Genomic DNA, 20,123 nt, shown 5'->3' on the forward strand with positions numbered 1-20,123 from the left:
TCAACTGTTAAAGCTGAAACAGAAATCATACTATGACAAGTCATCCAAAACTATGAAACCATTGACAAGGGATGATGTTGTCAGGATTGAGGATCCAAATGCATGGAACAGGAAAGCTACAGTTCTTGAATAAGTAGGACCAAGGTCATACACTGTTAGAACTGAGGAAGGACAGATTCTCAGGAGGAACCGCCGTTCCCTCCTGAAAACACAAGAAACTATCCACGAGCAAATCAATGACAATGCCATAACTGAATCTTGTCACTCACCACCAGAACAATCTAACACAAACACACATACAGGCTCTCATGAAAACACATCAGACTTACCTTTGCTGAGAAGATCCACACGTGAAGTAAAAAAGCCTGATAGACTTAATCTTTGAGTACGAAGAAAACTATAATAAAAGAATGAAAAGCTTAGAGTTCATAAAGTAAAGCTATGAAGATGTGTTGACTGTTGTGAAGATGTTAAAAAAAAACAAGTTCATTCAAAGGTTTATAGAGCACTAACAAAAGTGTTACTGATATCATCTTTATCGTTTTTCTTGAAAGGTGATTGATATTGATTTTGTTTAACCTCAAAGGAAGGGGGATGTAATGATATGCAGTAACATGTCACTCTAGAATGGTACACTCGGTGTAGCTGTATGTTTTAGTAGTGGGCTACATCTATAGGGGTTGTCTTGTTTAACATGAGGCACTGGTCGAGAGAGTCAACATGGCTACTGTATACAAGTCAACATGGCTGAATAAATGTCTAGCACAAGCTAGCTGTTCATGATAAAAATGTCTATTTATTTATGAACATGACACCTCCGACAGTGCAGCACTCCCCCAGTACCGCACTGGGAGTGTCAGCCTAGATTTTTGTGCTCAAGTCTCTGGAGTGGGGGCTTGAACCCACAATTGTTCTGACTCAGAGGCAAGGGTGCTACCAACTGAGCCACAGCTGACATTAAAAAAAAAATGCTTTTGATTGGAGTGCAGTGGACATGCTCAATTCTTTTTGTTAAATCTGTAGCTTTCCAGCAATTTTAGTTCTATTGCATAACGTTCCATCTGTTTGATTTGCTCGTGTTTACTTTAAACTTTGTCCCTTTTTAAGAACCAATTTAAGACTTGCCGTGAATCACTGCACTGTTAGTCAGTTAGAAAGTCTGCGTTCGTTTTGTGTCTATCAAGAGCGAAATCGTGGAGAGATCACATTGCGTGTGGCAGGGGAGCTGAATGGGCTGGACAATGGCAATGAACTGGCGATGGGCAGAACAAAAACATCACCCAAATCACAAGGGCAGTTACCAAGGCAATGGGATCCTAAACTGAATCAGTCGTGAACGGTAAAAGCAAACCACTTTGTTCCACCCTCTTAATCATTTTCCACTGGAATCTGAAAGCAAACTGGGAAAATAACTTGAGATTGCAATCACTGCCCACTTGCTAATTGGTGTTAAATCTCTGCCGGGAGCAGGTCTTGTCCTGAATCTCACCCCACGCGGAGCAGGTAGGATTAGTTTGAGATGGAGTTTTTGCAGGATGTGTTAATTAGATCAATGCAATTAAATAATTACCGGTTTATTGAGGATTCAAAACAATGATGGATTCAACTAAATCTGAAATGGACGAATGTTTGGTGAAATTACAATGTCTTTAATGTGTATTTTAACAGATCCATGGTATATTTTAATGAGTTTGGAATGCGGCCCTACGTAGCCGGATTGTGCGGCAACACTTGGGGACAGTTTCTGTTTGCAGTTTAAGGCTGACACTCACACGACGCTCCAGTGGTCTCCATGGCGAGGGATCAGTGAGTAAAATGTTAACACTGAGGCTGCTGTTCCTTTCTGTATCATTGGCTTTCGGCGACCGTGAGCCGATCCCTCGGCAAGGTATGTTTTATCTATCGGGATCTTGTGTGCACGATTAAATGCTGATTTTTTTGTTTTTAAATGGTAATAGTGAGATGCAGGATGGGTTGAAACAGTCAAAGGTGGCGTTCTACCTCCATGTGTTATAGCAAGACTACAACTTGCATTGATGTAGCGCCTTTTGATGTTGTAAAATGTCCCACTTCACAGGAGCGTAATTTTTTTTATTCATTCGCTGGCCAGGCCAGCATTTATTGCCCATCCCTAATTGCCCTTGAGAAGGTGGTGGTGATTCCCCCTTAGTATCCAAAAATCTATCATTCTCAGTCTTGAATATACTCAACGACTGAGTATCCACAGTCCTCTGGGATAGAGAATTCCAAGGATTCCCCACCCTCTGAGTGAAGAAATTCCTCCTCATCTCAGTCTTAAATGGCCGCCCCCTTATCCTGAGACTGTGACCCCTGGTTCTTGACTCCCCAGCCAGGGGGAAACAGCCTCTCAGCGTCTACCCTGTCAATCCCCTTAAGAATTTTACATGTTTCAATGAGATCACCTCCCATTCTTCTAAACTCTAGGAAATGTAGGCCTAGCCTACTCAATTTTTTTCCTTTTTTTATCTTAATGTGAGCTCCTTTTTTATTTGTTTGCAAAAGCAAGCTGATTATTTGTTTGTGGGTTTCTCCTGAGCACCCTGGAGGATGCTTGTGATGGTTAGCTTTTAACCTGACCTGAAACTTCTTAAGGCATCCCCTTGTGGGATTGGTTGAAATAGGTCTGAGGGTCATCCAGAGTTTAATTGCTGTTTGTTGAGGGACTTTTTTTTTAAGATTGCTCGGTGCTTGTCAACCCAAAATTTACAAGATTCACTTGGTAGCATTCACATCTCCAAGTCAAAAGATGCCTTTTTTTTTACACGAGATGTTAAACCGGAGCCATCTGGAATAATTGTTTGCAAATTGTCGGCAGCGTTTGAGCAACAGCGACTGTACTTCAAAACTAACTAATGTACTGTGGAACACTTTAGGACATTTTGCGGATATGATGGGTGTTTTATAAGCACAGGTTCTGTTTTCTTTCTTAATTGGCATTCTCTCTTTATCGATATCTAGAAATATGAGGAGGTATTTTAACCCCACCACTGCCACCTTACTCCCCGGGGAACAGTGGGCGTTAAGATGTTGGTGGTGGTGGGAGGTGTTTCCTTTGCATTCCTGCCTCCCACAATCTTAACTTGCCTGAATTCGGGCAAGGGAAGGCCACTCGCTCAAGACCCGGGGGGGCCTAATTTAAATGGCAATGCCGCATTCTGATGATGTCATCGTGACGCGCACGCCATTTTAACTGCCGGCGGCATCCTGGCCACAGAAGACCCGGGTAAGTTTTTATCCTATTTAGATCTTACTTTTATATAGGTTTCCTTGTGGTTCTCCCGATCCCACAAGGATACCTTGGTCCTCCTGCCCCGGGTTTCCCACACAGCACCACCCACTTCCTGATCACGAGTGTTGCTGGTTTCCTACGGCCCTCTTCCCTTTGTCACACATTGCCAGACATTATTTACCCGAGTCCCAGCTCCGGCCCCCCCCCCCCCAACTCTAATATTCGCTCACAACCACTAGCAGTGTAGGCAGGGTTTTATTTAACTCTATCAGAGGTAAGAAGGAAGCAAGATTTAAAACTTTTCTATCAATTGGTTTTGTTAACATTAAAGTGCAGCAGTTTTAGAGATACTTAGGGGGTTAGTTTGTAGAATCTTTGGGCTGGATTTTGTTAATGGGGAGCTTTTGGAGGCGTGACTCCCACTTGTCGGGTTTTAGTCCCGCCTCCATCGACTTGTGGCCAACCCACGCTATTTCCCCTTGATTGACCCTGTTAAGCTCACCCTTTTCGATCCCCCTCACCCCCGCAAACCCACTGCTCGCCTCACTGACCCTGGCGGGGTTTCCTGACGTCGGGAAGCCCGCACCTCTGGTGGAAAAATGGGGATGATCCTCTTAACTGCCTGTTAATTACCTGTTAACATGCAGTTAAGTGGCTGTAATCCCCTTCCCGCCTCCAGGAGATGGGACCTGGCGCGGGTCGGGTACCCGCCTCCTGGGAAGATAGCATGGAGGCGGATTGGGGGCGGGTTCGGTACCCGCACCCACTTTCTCCCATTTTCCCAGCAGTCCCGCCTCCATACTCGCCTCCCCAGGGCTGGCAAAATCCCCCCCTTACAGCACAGAAGGAGGCCATTCGGCCCGTCGTGCCTGTGCCGGCTCTCTGAAAGAGCTCTTCAATTTAGACCCATACGCCAGCATTTTCCCAGAAGAAGTGCACGTTGAAACTCCTTCCAGTTCGGCAGACTGAGGGGGTTAATCCTCTATTGACATCCTTCTTGGTGCTTTTCTGGTCTGTCTCCCAATCAGTCTCCTGGTCTGTCCCGTAAAGACAGAGATCGATAGATTTTTGAATATTAAGGGAATCAAGGGATATGGGGATTGTGCGGGAAAGTGGAGAAGATCAGCCATTGAATGGTGGAGCAGGCTCGAAGGGCCAAATGGCCGACTTCTGCTCTTATTTCTTATGTTCTTGTGTAGCCTGTCTCCTCGAAACTACTAAAAATGGTTGTTTTCATGCCCTTCTTGCTGGTTGATAAAATAAGCTGTCTAGTAATTTTCCATTCTCGCTCTCTGCTGCACAAACAGTTTGTTGACAGTTTCCCCACAGTCTCTCAAGGCCCCAGGGTATCTTTAGTCTCCTCCATTATCCGCAAAAGTACATCGTCTTCTAAACCATAACCGTTCTGTGTTCTATCCTGTGTTAATACTTTTAACCATATTCTGCCCTTTTAGCAAGTAATTAATCCTGGGATACCAGCCCATCCTTTTTTAATTTCCTTAAAACTGGTTTTGTGGTTTCATGTTGAAGCCCAGAATCCTTCAGCAGTGATGTCATTCCCATCGACTTCTGGCACAAGACGGTCGCACAGAAATGTAAAAGAAGGCCCAGGGTTTAAAACGGCTCCAGCCTCACGTCGAGCAGTCCGCACCCAGAGTTGAAATCGCAGCTGTGATGTCTGAAATATATGGCTGACACTTTTTTAAAAACTTTTTATTAAAAAGTAAATAGCTAAAAAGTAGCTGCCACAACAGCCGTTATTTTCCTAACAATATTCGAAAAAGAGCAGGGGCGTTCTCCCCGGTGTCCTGGGGCCAATATTTATCTCTCAACCAACATCACTTTAAAAAAAGGGTTATCTGGTCATTTATCACATTGCAATTTGTGGGATCTTGCTGTGCGTATATCGGCTGCCGCTTTTCCTACATTGCAACAGTGACTGCACTTCAAAAAGTACTTCATTGGCTGTAAAGCGCTTTGTGACGTCCTGAGGCCGTGGAAGGCGCTATAGAAATGCAAGTTCTTTCTCTCTTTCTTTAGCAAAATATTAGAACTGAGATGAGGAGGAATTTCTTCTCTCAGAGGGTCGTAACTCTGTGGAATTCTCTGCCCCAGAGAGCCGTGGAGGCTGGGTCATTAAATACATTTAAGGTGGAGATAGACAGATTTTTGCAAGATAAGGGAGTGAAGGGTTATGGGGAGCGGGTGGGGAAGTGGCTTTGAGCCCAAGATCAGCCATGATCTTCTTGAATGGCGGAGCAGGCTCGAGGGGCCAAGTGGCCTATTCCTGCTCCTATTTCTTATGTTCTTATGAATTGTACTATTTGTGTATCTGTTTATAAACAGTAGCACCAATGGTCTTTTAAAAAAAAATCTTTGTTCCACATTCAAATCAAACAGGAGGAATCTGCTGCCACTGTGAACACTTTCCAAGACGAGGTATCTTCAATCCCAGATGTCTGTTGAAGAAAGCTTCAGTCACGATGTATTGTGGAGATGCAAATGTTTACTGCATCTCCATTAGTTACCAAGGCATCAAAGCGGGTAAGAAATCCCAGTCGACAAGACCGAACAATGCACATCTGATCACTGCCTCATGTAAAACAAGTCGAGTGCAGGATGGTGATAAGCACATGTGTGCCCTGCAAATTCATTGAGAAAACAGACCGTTAATAAAATGACTAGTCACAAAGGGAAGAAAAGCAGCGATTTTGATATGGATCGGGTATGTTGTTGATTTAGATAATCTTTACCCTTGGTAACCTCTTCCAGCCCTACAACCCTCCGAGATCTCTGCATTCCTCCAACCCTGGCTTCTTGAACATCCCCCCACTCCCTTCGCCCCACCATTGGCGGCCGTGCTTTCAGCCTCCCTCTGGGAATTGGGAATTCCCTTCCTAAACCTCTCAGCCTCTCTACCTCTGTCTCCTCCTTTAAGACGCTCCTTAAAACCTACCTCTTTGACCGCCAGTCCTATTATCTCGATAGCAAAATACTGTGGATGCTGGAAATCCGAAATAACACCTTCTCTCCCTGCTGCTGTTGGGGCGAGGCACTAAGGCAGGGGGCGATAATCAATTTAGCAGATCAGGCACCCAGTGAGCATTGCGCGCTCACAGACGTCACGATCAGCTTGGCGCTAAAGTCCCTGGCGCTAACTTGTACTGGCGGTGCTATGGGGAGGGGGGCGAATTTGGCATGCAGTGCTGGATGTGCCTCGCCGTGGTGCTACTGCCTCTGCGCCCCGTTAGTGCCACCGCCAGGCACTAACTGGAGGCGCTAAGGTACTGAATTTCTCCCCCAGCATTTCAGGTCAATGAGGGACTTCAGTTACGTGGATAGACTGGAGAAGCTGGGGTTGTTCTCCTTGGAGCAGAGAAGGTTGGGAGGAGATTTGATAGAGGTGTTCAAAATCATGAGGGGTCTAGACAGAGTAGATAGAGAGAAACTGTTCCCATTGGCGGAAGGGTCAAGAACCTGAGGACACAGATTTAAGGTGATTGGCAATAAAAACAAAGGCGACATGAGGAAAAACCTTTTTATGCAGCGAGTGGTTATGATCTGGAATGCTCTGCCTGAATGGAGGGTGGTGGAGGCAGACTCAATCGTGGCTTTCAAAAGGGAATTGGATAAGTACCTGAAGGAAAAAAATTACTAGGCTACGGGGGAAGGGCAGGGGTGTTGGAGGCGGACTCCTCCACACTCCTTACCATTGCTGAGAGGCTCTCGGGCACCCTTGCCATTGCACCTATCATCTCCATGCGCATGCCCATCACCCTTCTTCTAAAGGCCTCCCCATCGAGGTCCTCATCTGAGTCCTGTGCAGCAGAACTCGCGCTCGAACTCGCCCTCTGGGGAGCTGGCCCCCGAGCTATGTTTTCCCCATGGCCTTGCTGCAGCCCGCTCGTCCCTGGTTCATCAACCTGTGCAGATCCTGCTACTATACTAACCTCTGAAGAATGCATAGTGCCAGTATCTGAGCTGGTGCCTGCGGGTGAGACGTGCATTGACGCGGTGTGTTCTTCCTCTTCTCCCGCCTCGCTCTCTACGGTGCCCTCAGGGACAGGCTGCTCAGGTGCTTGCTCATTATCTGAAAGCATAAAGGCACACAAGATGGGTTAAGGTAAGGGAAGGGGGGCAGGAAGGGAGAAATGCATGCATACAGCATGGTTAGCTGGAAAGTGCGAAAGGCTTGTGGGGGGAGGGGGAAGTGGGATGTGAGAAGGAGTAGGGATGAACATACCGTTGTTGTCCCCAAGGGGGTCAACGTCGCCGGTGGCCACAGTGCCCACGGTGCCCACCACCTGACGCCCAATAATCTCCAGCACTCTATTTTCCAGCGCAGACAGTGGTTGGGTGTCGGCTTGTCCCCCGCCTGTGCACTCCTGCTCCCTCCTGTTGTGAGCCACCTTGGCCTGCAAGAGAAAGGAATGTGTGTGAGTGAGTGTGGAGCAATGTGTTTGGCTGATGTGCCTGCCATAGTTGAATAGCTGTCATTGTGTACAAGGTGTGAGATGCGGGTGTGAGTGTTGGTAGGTAGAGATTGTTGGGTGAGTGCTGGGTGTGTGGTGCTTTGGCCAGTGTGTGCAGACTATGGTTCAGACGGTGGTATGTAGCATTTGTTGAGGCATTGACTCACCCTGACCACCCGAGTGAGGTCATTAAATCTCTTCCTGCACTGTGTGGGGGTCCTGGGGACCACAGTGCTGCACGAGATATGCTGGGCAACCTCCCTCCACATGGCATGGAAGACTTGTGGCGAGGGTCTCCTGTCACTTGCCGGGTAGAGCACCGCCCTCTGTCTCTCCACAGTGGACACCAACTCTTCGAAAGCTGGGTCTGAAAATTTGCGGGCTCTCTCCCTGGGACGTGGATCTGCCATCATGAAACCTGCTTGAGTCGTCCGGCTCCTTGGGCTTGGCCTGCTCCTGCTTGCTGAAACAGGTTCACAGACAGTAATGCTGAGAATGAAGTTCTGCAGCATCAATGGATCTCCCCTTTAAGAACTGGAAAGAGCCTGTGGCAATGATGACTAGCGATTAGACTGCACCTGAAATTGCTTAGCTCTTCGAGTGTGACGCCACTGAGCTAGGCCATTAGCGCTTGATTTAGCGCTCCCACCCTTTCTTTGAGTGATGAGTCTTAATTTTGCGTGCAGCGAGATTCATTAGCGCCTGGCGCTAAATCTCAAACTTTTCCAAATTAGCGCCCATGCCTGGGCAATAATGAATTTCTCGCCCGTGAACTCTGTTTCCCGCTCCACAGATGCTGAGTGTTTCCAGCATTTTCTGTTTTCATCCCAAACAACCAACCGTTTGCTTTGTATATCGCTTTTAAGCGGTACAAAGGTGTAGGTTCTTTAACCTACAGAATTTCAGCTAGATCAATATGTGTGAGAAGCAGAAATGAAAATATGTGGGACAGTTGCTGAATGTGTTTACTTACTGAGAATTGTACTTGGAAGATAAGTGTTTATGATTACAAGCTTTCGACCAACCGGCGATGCCTTGCCTGTTTGGTTCCCATGGAAATTGGATTTAAGAGATTGAGAGTGGCTGACCGTGACTTGTGAATAGCCTCCACTGTCTGGTCCCTTGTAAATTCCTTTTTGTCGGTGTGTGATGTTGGAGAGAGTTGGCTCTACACGGCGTGTGTTCCTGACTGCCGCGCTGACTACAGGTGGAAAAGAAATTGAAGCTGGTTTTCAGGCACGAACTGGTGGCATTTTCCAATTTTTCTTTCTTTTAACATCAAAATCCATCGCGGCCTCGTACCTGGCGAGGGTGCCAACTCTGACTGGACGCATTCTTGGCGGTTTCACCGCGTGACTTCCCGCCTCCACACTCCCGCCATTGGCCCATCCTTGCAACGCCACGCCTTCCCACGGCCAACCGGCAAGCGATCGGTGCCGCCAATACCTGATTGGTTGATTCTTGACTGTCAGTCAAACAGCCATTTCCCCCCTCCCCTATCTTCAATATTTTTTATAAGTGTTCAGAGAAAATGGAGGGAAAAGAAACACCCTTTTTAATGCCCCTATGATTTTTTTTATCCCTGGTTGGCTGGCAGCAGTGTCCTAGGGGATTGATATTTAATTCCTGTGGACTCCAGGGCAATGCTGAAGGATTGGCAACGCTATACCAGGCCCCAGGCCCTTTTTCAATAGGACCTCCAGGCAACTTCTTTCCTCGATGGATTCTACTTTGTAGCCATTGTGTTGGGACATGCTCCAGGACTGTCCTGGTTAACCAGTCCTCTGCTTTTACTGAAGGGAAATATCTCGCCTCTAATTGCTGCCTGTGTTGGACTATGGTTGGCTAACACTCTATGGGGGGAGCAGCATGACTTAATGACACAGGGTCCTAAGCAATGTTCCCCTGTAATTTGTTTCGGCCCTGTGCGGTTTTTACATTCAGAAACCCCCTGCGCGGGTTCCCTGGAGCGCTGTCACGCAGCTTAAAGGGACCACTGGTCCTAAGGCCCCAGCTCGGTTTGACGCCACTGGGCTCAGTTTAAGAAGAACTCCACAGCTGCTGGGTGTTGTGTCCGCATAAACACTTGTATCGGTGTGGTAATAACCAGCTACTTTTATTTCCCGGACCCACGAGAATATTCCGCCGAAGACTAACCAAAGCGATACAAGACATACTGGTGTATAATTTCTACAACATACTTACTCCCACCAGGAGCCCAGCTCATGTTTAGTTACCATAACTGACGTAAGAAAACTACAGGAAACTTTGTGCTATCCGGCACCCACGGGACCGAGCTGCTGCCGTTGCCTCAAAACTTCCGGATAGACCAGCGTCAATGTTATCAGATAGGAGCTTTTCATCTCCGTACCTGACAACAAAGACTGTTGCTTAGCAACAGCTTGTCAACACTCGACCCGTGGCTTGGAAGCGTCTCTGAAGCTGTTGCTAAGATACAGAGACACCATCCAGAGCCTGCCTTTTCTGACCACAAACACTGTTGCTCAGCAACAGCTTGTAAACACTCGGCCCAGTAGCTTGGAAGCATCTCTGAAGCTGTTGCTAAGCTACAAAGACGCTTTCCAGAGCCTGCCTGTGAAAAGAATGCTAGTAGAAGAAAAAAAACCTAACCAAAACGGCTGCTGATTTCTGCCGTTAGATCAAAGCTGCCGGACATTCAACCTCCGGATAGCACAAAGTTTCCTGTACTAGGCACTTGGTCTAAGTATTAAACAAGGCTTTAATCAACTGTTTTTCAACATGGAAATCTAGTTGTGTCCTTCCCTCGTTCCTGTTAAAGAACGTCTTGAGCAAGCTGGGCCCATGCCCGAGTATTTATACTCTCCCTGGACAGCGCCACCAGCAGGCCGCCCAGTATAATTTCATAAGTCATTTTCACATGAATGACAAGATTCATGTCATTAACCATGCATGTTATTTGGGTGGACTGGGTAATTAGAGTGGGAGGAGGCTCGTATGGAGTACAAACACTAACATAGGCCAGTTGGGCCGAGTGGTCTGATTCTGTGCTGTCCATTCTATGGAAGAGCTTGATTCAAGATGTGGAAGCAGTGCAGGTGTTCAAACCCGATTTCTTGGTAACTAACTACCGTGTTGTTCTATTGTATTTATAGGGGATGTTTATGGGCGTGCAGTGAAGTGTACCACCCGTGGTACGAAGAGGAGTCGTGTGTGGCCGCGGGAGCTCTGTACAGTGATTCCGAGCCAAACCGGGCGAACTGCCTTATTAGTGCAGAAGTGCGTGACCTTCTATATTGGGCAAGGATGCAGTTCCCTGGGATACCTGCAGGTAGGCAGCTGTTCCATAGAGTGTTGCAATAAACAGGGGCAACACGAGGCGGAAGGAACCCTTCTAGCACTTGTATTTATTTTAGTTTTCTGTTATTTCCATTTTGTGGTGTTCTGTCTGACGCGAATGGTTTGTGAGTTGCGGCCAGCCCGTTCGTCTGACTTGGAAGTTTGTCACTTGCATCATCAGCTGTTCCTTTCTTCCCTTACTAAGAACCCCCCCCCCCCAGCGTTTTTCACGATCTCTGGATGCCCCAAACCGCTTTACAGCCAATGAAGTACTTTTGCAGTGTAGCCACTGTTGCAATGCATGGATCGGCCATTTAGGACTGAGATGAGGAGAAATTTCTTCACTCAGAGGGTTGTGAACCTTTGGAATTCTCTGCCCCAGAGGGCTTTGGATGCTCAGTCGTTGAGTATATTCAAGGCAGAGATCAATAGATTCTTGGACAGTAAGGGAATCAAGGGATATATGGGGTACAGTAGCATAGCGGTTATGTTACTGGGCCAGTAATCTAGAGGCCTGGACTAAATGATCTGGAGACATGAGTTCAAATCCCACCACGGTAGCTGGGGAATTTAAATTCAGTTAGTTAAATAAATTGGGAATAAAAAGCTAGTATCAGTAATGGTGACCACGAAACTCCCGGATTGTCATAAAAGTCCATCTGGTTCACTGCTGTCTTTACCCAGTCTGGCCTATACGTGACTCCAGACCCACAATAATGTGGTCACTCTTAACACTGAAATGGCCTAGCAAGTCACTCAGTTGTCAAGAAGGCAGCTCACCACCAGCTTCTCGAAGGCAATTAGGGATGGGCAATAAATGCTGGCCTTGTCAACGAGGTCCACATCCTGTAAACAAATTTTAAAAATGGGTATAGGGCGGGAAAGTAGAGTTGAGGTGGAAGCCATGATCTTATTGAATGGCGGAGAAGGCGCGAATGGCCGACTCCTATTTCTTATGTTCTTGTGAATCGTGGCAGCCAATTTGCGCACAGCAAGCTCCCACAATTGGCAATGTGATAACGACCAGATAATCTGTTTTAGTGATGTTGGTTTAGGGATAAATATTGTCCCCAGGACACCGGGGAGAACTGCCCTGCTCTTCTTCGAAATAGTGCCATGGGATCTTTCACATCCACCTGAGAGAGCAGACGGGGCCTCGGTTTAACGTCTCATCCAAAAGACGGCACCTCTGACAGTGCAGCACTCCCTTAGTACTGCGCTGGTTGTGTAAGCCTAGATTATGCCCCCCCAGTCTCTGGAGAGGGACTTTGAACCCGCAAACTTCTGACTCCGAGACGAGAGTGCTACCACTGAGCCACGACTGACAAGTGGCAGACATTATTCGTACCACAAGTGCGAGGCAAAGGCCACCTTAAAAAGCGACTGCCCAACAACTGCGCCCTGATCTCCAATGGCACTGCAATCACCCAAGTTCCCCACCATAAACGTCCTGGGGTTTGCCATAGACGAGAAGATTAAATGGACCAGCCGTATCAACAGCAGGGTTACAATAACATGGCAAGCGCTGGGTGCCATGTGATTGACTCACCTCCTGATCCCTCAAAGCCTCCACCATCCACAAGGCTTAGATCAGGAGTGCACTGAGGTACTCGTCACTCGCTTGGACAGGTGCAAGAGAAACTACACGCTCGCAAAGCTCGGCACCATCCAGGACAAAGCTTGACTCGTGCCTCCATCACTGGACTCGCTATCCACCCCCTCCATTCCTGCACGCTGTGGTTCCAGTCCATACCATCTGCAGAATGAAAACTTATGGCCGTACATATCAGGGAGCTTTGACACGCAGATTATGATTTTCTCTCCGTTGGTGGCCAGAAAACCTTGGGCGGGGCTCCTGAGACTTCCTGACTGATGGCCAAGGCTTCCTGGTGGAGTAAAACCAGTCCCTTAGTGTTGGAGCACCGATTGTTAGTGTGGGATTGGGATAATGGCCCAGAAATTTGGGTCGGGGGCTTCCCGCGGGTGCAAGCCCCTGATCTGCACTTAACTTGCGCACCAGCCGTTGAGCTGTGGGTCCCCGTGGAATTCCGATCCGGGGCCTGGTCTAGCTGCCGGCGCGCAGTGCTTGCGTATCCCAGGGGCGCAGTTAGTTCGATGCATCCCCTGGGATCACGTGGGCCATGGGGAGCCAATCGGAGCAGGGAATGCTACATTCATAAGTCTGACAGGAAGTGCTGTCAAGACTTATAAATACTATGGCCCCAAAACAGCACTAAATCTTCAAATAAATTTTTTAAAAACATCACATTTTTTAAATAAACTATAAATTACATTAAATAACTATTTTAAACAATAATTTAAATTTTTGAAAAGAATAATTTAATTTTCTAACGGGGCTAAAAATAAACTTACCTTGCTTTAAAGTATTTAAAAATAATAAACTGTGGAAAAAATACTTTAATTTTAATTAATTCACCACTTACCTTGTAAAAAGCAGACCTTACGCCTGCTTTTTACATGTCTAACTTCTGCAGACTTACCTTCCCGGGAAAACCTGTAAAAAAAACGAAGTTCGATGCGCACGCGCAGCCTCTACTGCGCACGCGTTCCACCTCTTAACCCCTCCTTTCAGGGGAACAGAAGTGCCGGTTTCCCGCGCATGCGCAGTGCATGCAGGAAACCGGCACTTCCATTGGGCCTACGGGTGAGTACCCCGTGCGTACTCACCCGTGGAGACCTGAATTTCTGGGTCAATGTCATCTCAGTTACCGCTACATTAAAAACACATGGGGAATTTATTGCCGTAAACAGGTTAATCCCTCCTATTAAAATAGCAATCAGAGGAATGTCACTGATATGGGTTGAGTGTTCAATCAATGGCATTTTTAGTCCGATGTGCTAAATTGTAAAATTTACCCCAGTGTTACCGGCTGGCTTGTAAAAATACCACTTGGCGTTCTGTAAGAGTTGGTTATATTTTCTTTTTAACATAGGAAGGAAGAACTCCGTTATGGAAATGGCATCGGATGTGGCTGATGGACCTTTTCTCTAAAGAACTGGCATCCTCCTATAAGCAAGGTAAGGAAAAATGCATGTGGAATGTGGTTAGTTCCATCCAACTACCACAAGGTACAGCAAGCCATTAGGAAGGCAAATGGTATGTTGGCCTTTGCTGCAAGTGGTTGGAGTATAAGAGTAAGGAAGACTTGCTGCGATTAGACAGGGCTTTGGTGAGACCACACCTGGAGTACTGTGTACAGTTTTGGTCTCCTTACATAAGGAAGGATATACTTGCCTTAGAGGGGGTTACATCGAAGGTTCACTGGACTGATTCCTGGGATGAGGGGATTGTCCTATGAGGAGAGATTGAGTGGAATGGGCCGATATTCTCTGGAGGTTAGAAGAATGAGAGGTGATCTCACTGAAATGTATAAAACTCTTTGCGGACTTGACAGGGTAGATTCTGAGAGGCTGTTTCCCCTGGCCAAAGAGTCTAGAACAAGGGGTCACAGTCTCAGGTTAAGGGGCCGGCCATTTAGGACTGAGATGAGGAGGAATTTCTTCACTCAGAGGGTGGTGAATCTTTGGAATTCTCAACTCCAGAGGGCTGTGGATGCTCCGTCGTTGAGTATATTCAAAGCTGAGATTGATAGATTTTTGGACACTAAGGGAATCAAGGGACATGGGATAAGGCAGGAAAGTGGAGTTGATGTAACCCCGCTATTTAAGAAAGGAGGGAGAGAGAAAACAGGGAACTACAGACCTGTTAGCCTCACATCAATAGTTGGGAAAATGTTGGAATCTATTATAAAGGATGCAATAACTGGGCACTTAGAAACTAATAGTAAGATTGGGCAGAGTCAACATGGATTTATGAAAGGGAAATCCTGTTTAACAAACCTATTTGAGTTCTTTGAGGATGTAACTAGTGGAGTAGACAAAGGGGAACCGATAGATGTGGTGTATTTGGATTTTCAGAAGGCCTTCGATAAGGTCCCACACAAGAGGTTGGTGAACAAAATTAGGGCACATGGAATTGGGGGTAATATACTAGCATGGATTGAGAATTGGTTAACAGACAGAAAACAAAGAGTAGGGATAAACGGGTCTTTTTCAGGATGGCAGGCTGTGACTAGTGGGGTACCGCAAGGATCGGTGCTTGGGCCCCAGCTATTCACAATCTAGATCAATGATTTGGATGAGGGGACTAAATGTAACATTTCCAAATTTGCTGATGACACAAAGCTAGGTGGCAGTGTCAGTTGCAAAGAGGATGTGAAGAGGCTTCAAGGGGATCTCGACAGGCTCAGTGAGTGGGCGAGAACATGGCAGATGGAATATAATGTGGATAAATGTGAAGTTATCCACTTTGGTAGAAAAAACAGAAAGGCAGAGTATTTCCTAAATGGTGAAAGATTGGGGAATGCAGATGCGCAAAGGGACTTGGGTGTCCTTGTACATGAGTCACTGAAAGTGAATGTGCAGGTGCAGCAAGCCATTAGGAAGGCAAATGGTATGCTGGCCTTCATTACAAGAGGATTTGAGTACAGGAATAAAGAAGTCTTACTCCAATTATATAGGGCCTTGGTGAGAGCACACCTGGAACACTGTGTACAATTTTGGTCTCCTTACCTAAGGAAGGATATACTTGCCATAGAGGGAGTGCAACGAAGGTTCACGAGATTGATTCCTGAGATGGCAGGACTGTCGTATGAGAAGAGATTGAGTAAACTAGGTCTGTATTCTCTTGAATTCAGAAGAATGAGAGGGGATCTCATTGAAGCATACAAAATTATTACAGGACTTGATGGGGTGGATGCTGGGAGAATGTTTCCCTTGGCTGGAGAGTCTAGAACCAGGGGCCACAGCCTCAGGATAAAGGGTAGGCCATTCAGGACTGAGATGAAGAGAAATTTCTTCACACAGAGGGTGGTGAATCTTTGGAATTCTTTATCCCAGAGGGCTGTGGAGGCTCAGTCATTGGGTATATTCAAAACAGAAATTGATAGATTTCTGACTAGTAAGGGCATCAAAGGATATGGGGATAGGGCCAGTGAATGGAGTTGAGGCAGAAGATCAGCCATGATCTCATTGAATGGCGGAGCAGGCTCGAAGGGCCGAATGGCCGACTCCTGCTCCTATTATGTCTTGTGGGGGTAGGATATGGCTGCTGTAAGCTTGCAGCAGTGGAGTGGTGCTGGCTGCAGTATTTGTTGTCCGCCCTAGTTGCCCTGTGCGTCAAACACGTAGGGATTGATTTTCATAAAGCTGTTGGGAAGGAGGCGGGACTACACTTTCTGGTTTTAGTCCCGCCTACATCAGCGTCCGAACAATCCACGCGATTTTCCCTTGATTGACCTTGTTAAGCCCGCCCAGTGGGCTCAGCAGGCCAACTAAGGGCCACCTGGCAACAGGTGACGTCACAGACTGAAATTTCATCTGTCAAGAGTTTTTGACAGATGAAATATCAGTGTTTCACAGCTGTTTGAAGCTGTCAAACACTGACAGTCCGACTTCTAACCTGAGTCCTTCTACACAGGCTCAGTTAGAAGTCTCACCGGCAATGAAAGTTGAAGGCTGTCACTTTTGACAGCTCGCAGCCATTTTGCTTTCAGTGCCGGCTGAGTGATGGACTCCCAAAACCTAGAGGAAGGAAGGCTGTTAAGGTAAGTACAGGTAATTTAAACTTCTTTACACACTTTAGACACACCAAACACACTTACCTTTGCACTCATGCACCCATCACTCACCTGAACACCGACATCGCGACCCCTCCAAGTCCTTCAACCCGGCGGCCCGCCTGCTCTAACCTGGCGTGGTTTGGAGCTGTCGGGAATCCCACACGACACCCCTCAAAATAGGGATTAGGCTAAAAACTGCCTGTTAACTACCTGTTAACAGGCAGTTAATTGGCACTAATCCCTTCCTGCCTCGGGTCAGCGGGTCCCAGTGTGGGGCGGGTACCCACCTCCCCTGAAACTTACGTGGAGGCGGGTTTTGGGCGGGATGGTGTCGGGACCCCCGAAATTGGGATTTCCCCCCCCCACATGCCTGAACCCCCGCCTGACAGCTCCAGGAAAATCGACCCCGTAGTGTGGGAGAGAGTAGGGGAATGTCAGGTCACTTCCTGAAGGACATTTTGTAATAATTTGGCTTTCATGGTCATTTTGCTGGAACCACCCCAACTTCATTTGATTCAATTTCACAACTTTGACATGGTGAGATGGCAAACTCCTAAAACATTGGATGCCAGCGGTTGCCTTTGAAAGCTCTTCTCTCTATGGGTACCAAAACACTTGAGATCAGGTCTTCCCACTTCTGACTGAAATAAATCAAAAATAACACAGTTCACGACCTGGACTTCCTGTCAACACAGTGTTCATTTCCCATGGCGAATTTGTAGTTCTTGAAGCTGCTGTTGTGCCTAGGGAGTTTGCTTTCTCTCTCTCAAGCTCTCAGCCATGGATCAGAGGGTTCAAGTCCCACTCCAGGAACTTTATAGGGCCTAATCCAGGTAGAGACTCCCAGTGCAGTACTGAGGGAGCGTCGTACTGTCGGAGGTGCCGCCTTTCAAATGGGAAATTAAACCGAAGCCCTGTCTGCCCTCTCGAGTAGACGGAGAAGATCCCACAGCACTATTTGATGAAGAGCAGTGGAAGGTGTCCCTGGTGTCCTGGCCCACGTTTATCCCTCAATCAAAACCTAAAACAGCTGGTAATTTATCTTATTGCTGTTTGTGGGACCTTGCTGTGCGCAAATTGGCTGCTGTGTTTCCTATATTACACCAGTGACTTCACTTCGAAAAGTGCTTCATTGGCTGTAAAGCGCTTTGGGACGTCCTGAGGTCATGAAAGGTGCTGTAGAAATGCAAGACTGTCCTTTTCTCATCCCCTCTCCCCCGGTTGACTCAGTGACTGTGGCCATTGGCGAAATCTTGACCAAGAGACACGATCTTCAGACATGAGGGCCTCCCCTTGTGATGTAGACCAGATCGTCTCGCCTTTCCCACATGTAATTCTTCAATCTCTCCAAAGGCAGGCCAAGCCAGCACACGGAGAGATGAGAGAGCAAGAGACATGCATTTTTATAGCACCTTTCATGACCTCGGAACATAAGAACATAAGAAATAGGAGCAGGAGTCGGCCATGTGGCCCTTTGAGCCTGCTCCGCCATTCAATAAGTTCATGGCTGATCTTCTACCTCATCTCCACTTTCCCGCCCAATCCCGATATCCCTTGATTCCCTTAATATTCAAAAATCTATCAACCTCTGTCTTGAATATACTCAATGATTGAACCTCCACAGCCCTCTGGGGTAGAGAATTCCAAAGATTCACCACCCTCCGAGTGAAGAAATTTCTCCTCATCTCAGTCATAAATGGCCGACCACTAAATGGACGTCCCAAAGCGTTTTACAGCCAATGAAGTACAGGTAGACTATCCCTTATCCGCACTTCCGAAAACCGAAAACTTCTGAAAACCGAAAGTTTTTTCGTGGAGCGTAACTAGAGTATTTATGGTCTATATTTATCCCACTATTTAATTTACCAAATTATTACTGTACAAATAAACTGTAATACTATTTATAGTCTTTATTTATCCCACTCAGTGTGAATATTCATAAGGTTCGCTGCAGAAATATTAATATGTTTGCTTACGGGGTGCTGCCCAGACCCCTGCTAGGGTGTTACATAATGATTCTGAATACCATTCCGAATTCCGAAAAACATCTGGTCCCAAGGGTTTTGGATAAGGGATAGTGCACCTGTACTTTTTGAAGTGTAGTCACTGTTGTAATGTAGGAAACGCGGCAGCCAATTTGAGCACAGCAAAATCCGACTTGATGTAAATCATTTAATCTGCTTTTATTTCCCATCAGTTGAACATACAGAACAACGGGTTATGAACGGTTTCACTCATCACCCACACCATAACGCGTCTTTGTGTGATGATATGAAAATAAAGAACACACTACCGTACCCTAGGTCAGCGGGGCTTCCCCTTGTTAGGATTAAAGCTATCTTTCTAACACCTCTCTCCTGTATTCCATGCTTCACGTAGCCTGTTCTTACCCAACTCCCTCTTTCCTCACTGCTTTTTTTCTTTAACAAGCCGAGCTCTAGGGGGCGATCTTGCCAGCCCTGGGGAGGCAGGTTTGGAGGTGGGACTGCCGGGAAAATGGCAGAATTTGGGGGCGGGCGCCCAACCCACCTCAACCCGCCTCCATGCCATCTCCCTAGGAGGCGGGTAGCCGACCCGTGCCGGGTCCCGTCTCCTTGGAGGCGGAAAGGGATTAAAGCCTATTAACTGCCTGTGAACAGGTAGTTAACAGGCAGAAAATAGGATTATCCCCTTTTTGCCCTCACAAGTGCAGGCTTCCCGAAGACTCCGAAGCCCGCCAGGTCAGCGAGGCGAGTACTGGGTCTGAGGGGGTCGGGGGGGGGGTGCAAAAGTGTGCTGTGAAGGTAAGTGATGGGTGCAAGAGTGGAGAGGTGAGTATCTGAGGTAAGTGCAAAGTGTTAGTAAAAGTTCACTTACCTTTGTTCCTTCCTGCAGGCTTCAGTCGGTGGGTATGCGGAGAGTCTCGCACCTCCGCGGTAGAGATGACAGGTGGCCGCTGCATTCTCAGATGCAACAACCATCTCATTTCTGCAAAAGAAAGAGGTTTGATGAGTTCTTGAATTCAAGACCTCATCAAACTACAGAGAATGTCAATGTTTGACAGCTTCACAGAGCTGTCAAACGATGACAATTCAGCTGTCAAAATTTTTTGACAGATGGAATGTCATACATTGACGTTCTCTGCAACCGGCTTTCCCTTAATTGGTCTGCTCAGCCCCCTGGGCGGGCTTAACAAGGTCAATCAAGGGAAAATAGCGTGGGTTGGCCAGAAGTTGATGGAGGCGGGACTGAAACCCGACAAGTGGGAGTCCCGCCTCCAAAAGCTCCCCATTGGCAAAATCACACCCCTAGTGTCGACTTTTAGTCAAACTGACTACCCCTGTATCACAGCGGAATCTGCCAGCCTAGTTTGGCAATGATCTCTGCTGAATTCAGATGAATGGAGTTATTGATGAAATGAGTGAACGATCACTGGAATTTGTTTTATGTCTTCAGCATGAA

The 20,123-nt window shown here is 47.0% G+C and overlaps 1 long non-coding RNA gene across 1 annotated transcript; it reads left to right on the top strand.

The window, feature by feature from the left end:
- The first annotated feature begins 1,677 nt into the window (after positions 1 to 1,677).
- On the top strand, positions 1,678 to 11,027 carry LOC147107167 (uncharacterized). The gene is made up of 3 exons (XR_015081082.1): positions 1,678 to 1,888; positions 5,651 to 5,794; positions 10,857 to 11,027. It is a non-coding gene; the product is annotated as an uncharacterized LOC147107167 (long non-coding RNA).
- The last annotated feature ends 9,096 nt before the right edge of the window (positions 11,028 to 20,123 follow it).

The sequence above is a fragment of the Somniosus microcephalus genome, chromosome 15 (assembly GCF_052327205.1).
Source record: "Somniosus microcephalus isolate GS21.2 chromosome 15, FLI_Smic_1.0, whole genome shotgun sequence".
Taxonomy (NCBI): Eukaryota; Metazoa; Chordata; class Chondrichthyes; order Squaliformes; family Somniosidae; genus Somniosus; species Somniosus microcephalus.